The sequence below is a fragment of the Neomonachus schauinslandi genome, chromosome 3 (genome assembly GCF_002201575.2).
Source record: "Neomonachus schauinslandi chromosome 3, ASM220157v2, whole genome shotgun sequence".
In the NCBI taxonomy this organism is placed as follows: Eukaryota; Metazoa; Chordata; class Mammalia; order Carnivora; family Phocidae; genus Neomonachus; species Neomonachus schauinslandi.
In genome coordinates this window covers 59,492,280-59,497,465 of record NC_058405.1, presented here as the reverse complement: position 1 = coordinate 59,497,465, position 5,186 = coordinate 59,492,280, and the positions used below count along the sequence as shown (strand labels likewise).

At 31.2% G+C, this 5,186-nt stretch overlaps 1 long non-coding RNA gene across 1 annotated transcript; it reads left to right on the top strand.

The window, feature by feature from the left end:
* Window positions 1-442: 442 nt before the first annotated feature.
* On the top strand, window positions 443-3,658 carry LOC110579794. The gene is made up of 3 exons (XR_002480288.1): window positions 443-457; window positions 2,203-2,276; window positions 3,642-3,658. It is a non-coding gene; the product is annotated as an uncharacterized LOC110579794 (long non-coding RNA).
* The last annotated feature ends 1,528 nt before the right edge of the window (window positions 3,659-5,186 follow it).

Below are 5,186 nucleotides of genomic sequence, written 5' to 3'. Positions count from 1 at the left end.
TGTGGGGGAGAGAGAAAGAAAGACTCTTAAGCAGGCTTTTCCTTTAAAAGTGTATTTGGGGGTACCTGGGTGGCTCAGTTGGTTAAGTGTCCGACTCTTGATTTTGGCTAAGGTCATGATCTCAGGGTCGTGAGATGAACCCTGTGGGCTGTATGCTGAGCATGGGTCCTGATTAAGATTCTCTGTCTCCCTGTTCCTCTCACCCCACCCCCACCCCACCCCCAACTCATGGGCATGCAGGCACTCTAGCTCAGAATGGATGGATGGATGGATAGATAGATATAAATAAATAAAAGTATATTTGCATTTGCCCACTTAAGTTTATTGAAACTGAGCTTTTGTATGTCATTTCTTATTTTTCCCTTGACATGAAGTCTTACCTACTTGATGAAGAGGTCTTTTGAAAGGTGTACTGCAAGGAATGCAATGCTGTCTGTAAATTAACACTTTTACCAAGGTAAAGACCAAATTTTATCAATTCACATTCTGTTTATAAAAGGAAAAAATAACTTCTATATATTATAACATTCAAAAATTTGATCAAATATTTAACTGTATTGGCTTATTAAGTTGACAAAGGGGGGAAAATGCTTTTCATTTTCGCATATTACACATCTTTGTGTTCCTAACCTATAGCAATGTGCTTAGCACATAGTAGGCTTTTCTTAAACATTTGATGTAGAAATAAATTTTATTATGCTACTTTAAAGCTTCTAAGAAATAGCAAATTATGCATACTTTTTCGGTTATAATCTTTAAACATGGGTTTTTTAATGTATTATAAAAGAAAAAAATTTTTTCTATCTTTAGGTGCTAATGTGTGTTTAAAAAAACAAAAACCTTGGAGTAAAGTAGCAGCACATAATGGTTTGTGGATTTTGAAAAGGTGCAGGCCATATTGTGCTGCCTCAAAAATACAAGGATCTGATCTTCTGAAGAAAATATATTTCTTTTTATTCATAGCTCTTATGATAGTGATGTCAGCAGTGCCTTAGCAGCACGTAAATATTGGCGTTAAGATTCTAAAATTATCTCCAGTATTAACTGTGCTGCTGAAGTAAGGTTGGCCATACTCTACAGTCTGATATGTTTTACAGTTTAATATGTATTAATATTACTGATATATCTTCAGTTTTATTGATAATCTATTTTCAGTATTATTGATAATCTTGTTATGTTTAGAATGATTCTATAAAAACAAGTACTAACTTTTCCAATGTATGTGTATTAAAGAAATATATAATTGTGGGGTGCCTGGCTGGCTCAGTCAGAGGAACATGCAGCTCTTGATCTCGGAGTCATGAGTTCGAGCCCCATGTTGGGTGTAGAACTTACATATAAACATTTAAAAAAAATAAAATCTTTTTAAAAATAGAGTAAAATAAAATAATATAATTGCAATTTTATAATTGTGTTGAATGCCATCAAGAGTTTATTGAAAGAGCTTATATAGAGGGGCGCCTGGGTGGCTCAGTCATTAAATGTCTGCTTTTGGCTCCCGTCATGGTCCCAGGGTCCTGGGATCGAGCCCCGCATCGGGCTCCCTGCTCCGCGGGAAGCCTGCTTCTCCCTCTCTCACTCCCCCTGCTTGTGTTCCCTCTCTTGCTGTGTCTCTCTGTCAAATAAATAAAATCTTTAAAAAAAAAAAAAGAGCTTATATAGAATCAAACTTATTTTATTGCATATTTATATCCAATGTAAATACTGAAATTTTTACTTAAATATTCATTTTCCCTTTGTTTCTCTAGTAAAATGAAATTGAAGATATTTGCTTATCTTACAGATAAGTGTACATTTATAAAATATACATTCTGAACAGAACTTAGAAGACAGTTTTTAGTAATGTTTCTAAATATTTCCTTATAAAAGGGGGAACTATCAAAACATGTAAATTAAATTCCTGAAATCCCAGGACCCTGAGGTCATGACCTGAGCCAAAGGCAGCCAGCCACTTAACCGACTGAGCCACCCAAGCGCCCCAGGAAAATGTTTTCTTTATTTTCTTTTTATTTTGTTATTTTATTAAGTCATTAAACTAAAAATTAATGTTCAGGATAAGACAGGCGTGTTTATATAGTGTACCACACTTCTGGTCTTTTCTACAAGGACTATCTTAACCTTTTCAACTGTAACCAAGCAGAAAATCTACAAAATAAATGCAGTTCTTAATGAATCATTTCCAATTATTATTGTCTCTTTTAGAAACTCTAAAAGTATTTCAGATGTAAATTAAAGAATTGTATTTGAGGATCTTCTGTTTAAATTCTAATCTGAAGGTAAAGAAAATATATAAGATAAAGCTTTCATTTTTAAGAACAGTTTTTCCCCCAAATAAGGAAGCAGCATACCATATATATGGTATTAGTATTAAATGCCAGCATTCACATGGAAATAAGTATTGCCTTGGTGCTTTGAAAAATCATTCATCAAGCTCTTAACCTGTTTTCCTTTATTTCAACTCTTTTGTGAAAGACTGTAACAAATAAATGATGATTTTTAATTCCACTAAAAGTATTCCAGGATTTAACATCTAAATGCTTAGAAATATTTATTGAATAAATTACAAAGTTTGTGCAGTATTTTCCAGAACAACTCAGGAATTAGATTTCCTTTTTCTGTTTTTTGTTTTCCTAAGTATATTTTGACTTAATTTTAGAAAATTATATTTAGTCTAATCTGCTTTCTAAATGACAGAGAGAAAACCTGGATTTTACATTTACTAGGTGAATCTTTATATCTGGATGCTCCAGATGTGAAGAAGGAATATTTGGGGCTATTACAGCTAAAGGAAAACTTTCTTCTTTTAATCCTGAGAATGGATTAAAGAAAAATTGAAATATTGGCGAAGTGAGAAACTATAGAAAAACTGTTATATTGAAATTTATCGTAACAGCATACAGCTTCTTTCCAGTCTCTTACTAAAGAAGAGGAAATGGCCTATCAGTACCTAATGAAACACACATTTTAGGTAATTCAGTGGAACTGGGAAGTTTTATTTGTATGAGTTAATACACTTCCATCTTTGTGTAATTTTGAACACATAAAGCATAAATAGTAAAATAAAAGTTATACCCTTTATAACCTAAATTTGGCTATTTTACAAAGAAAAATAAGTATAGGTGTGTATTAAATTTTCATTTTTCCATCTTCTTTGGAAAAAATCCTCATTTTTTTCATTCAGTCTCTTTTTAAGTTGATGCCAAATAATTTCAATATTGAGCATCTTAAATCTTTTACTTGGAATATGGATTGAGTTTGGAGCTAATTCAGAGGACTCAGGCAAGTATCCAGGAGGCAGCAAGAGGAATATTTTAATAGTTGAATAACTCAGTTTATATCCTATATTTAAATGGAGATCTCCTAAGATCACACATGCAGATATGTGATGGTAGATACGAAAATTTGGCCTTAGACTAAATTCTATACTCAACCCTAAAGGTTTTCTTCAATCAATTATATATCCTTTTGGTTGTTACAGAATTACATGTTGTTTGTAAGCCACTAAGTATCATTATGGATACATGCCCAGGTTAGCCATAATTGGATAAGCAAGATTATACTTTCATAAACTGTGATCTCTAAGTTAATTATTTATTTATTTAGAAGTTGACATTCTAAATCCATTTTTTTTCCTTTTGCAGGTGGATATTACTATCCCTTATTCATCGAAAAAGTTTTAATTCTAAGTGTTTTTTCTCATTGAGTATTAACAAAAAGGAGAAAAACTAATGTCCCAAACTTTTGAGATAGATTTGGCTCTAGTAAGTATTTAGACATATTATTTGCATATCTAGGAGAAGAAATGAGACCATCATCATTTCCAGCTAAAATTATTTTTTTTTACCTCTGTCAAAGGATTTCTTGCAATTTCTGTCTTATTACTAATAACTTGAGCCCCTTTAATGCAGAACTAACTCACCAGAAATGTGAGTGTGTATGTTCTTGCCTTGTTTGTTTAAAAATATATCTCACAGATTTCTGATGTCTTTTTTTTTTGAGCTATATACAATGAAGAAAATATTGACAAAATAAATAAGTTTATACCTTTTATGTTAAAGTTACTGTGCAAGGTGACAAGTTAGTTGCTTTTTTTTTTGCTTTATTATTACTGAAATTAAATTCAACATTTATAATTTCTATTTGGGTCTATTTATTGATTACTAATACATGGAATTCATGCAAAAACTTTATGAGTAAAATACTTAAATTAGCGTATCAATGATTATAGGTCCCCCTTAATTCTGTGAAACTTTGAATAATATATTTATTGTATTCTTGTGATTGAACTTTTGTGTTTTGAAGAAATATAAACTACCTGGAAAATGTTGTTATTGTTTCTATTTATCATATGCTGTAGGATTAGATTTTAAGCAATTAAGCTTTTAAGCTACTTTTACACAAAATGTTACTCAATCTGGTTAACTTCGTATTTTGTATATCTTTGTTTTATAATTTAACCACCCACATGGATTATTCTATTAAAGAATATCTTTAGGAAGTGGTAGAAATTCTGAATCACCCCAGAGTTTGCTTATTTCCACATTTCATTATTTTATAATCTTTGGGAATGCTTATATTATAGCATTTCAGGGGTATAAGTTCTTATAGTACCACTAAAACTTTTTTCTTTTTTCTCTTTAATGCATATGATAGTAAATTACAGGAGATTTTTTTGTTTCCCTGTCATCAATTAAAAATGCCATTTTAGCATGAAACAAACAGTGAAGAAGGGTATTTGTTGTCCTGTAGTATAAGTCAAGAAAGTTTAAGTACATCATTCCTTAAGAGAATTTTTAAATTGTAAAATAATTAATGCAGATTTTTATATTATTTAGTTTATACTTTCATGAATATCTTGTGGCAGTGTGAAAATGCTAATGTTTGACAGGGAGCATTAAAATTAGATTTGAAACATTATATGTAGAGAGGTACAAATTTATTCTGTTTAAATTCTGAGGATCAACACCAAACAAAAATAAATTTCCACCCTCATAGAGCTTACAGTCTTGGGAGTGAGACATAGGTAATAGAATAGACAAAAAAAAATGATAGGTACTATATGTGGTGTGTCAGATCTAAGTTCTATGTAGAAAAATAATGCAAGGAAGGGGAAAGGATGGAATAAAGGTGTTTAGAAGGCAGGAGAGAGATGTTTTTAAGTATTATAGTCAGAAAATGCTTCACGG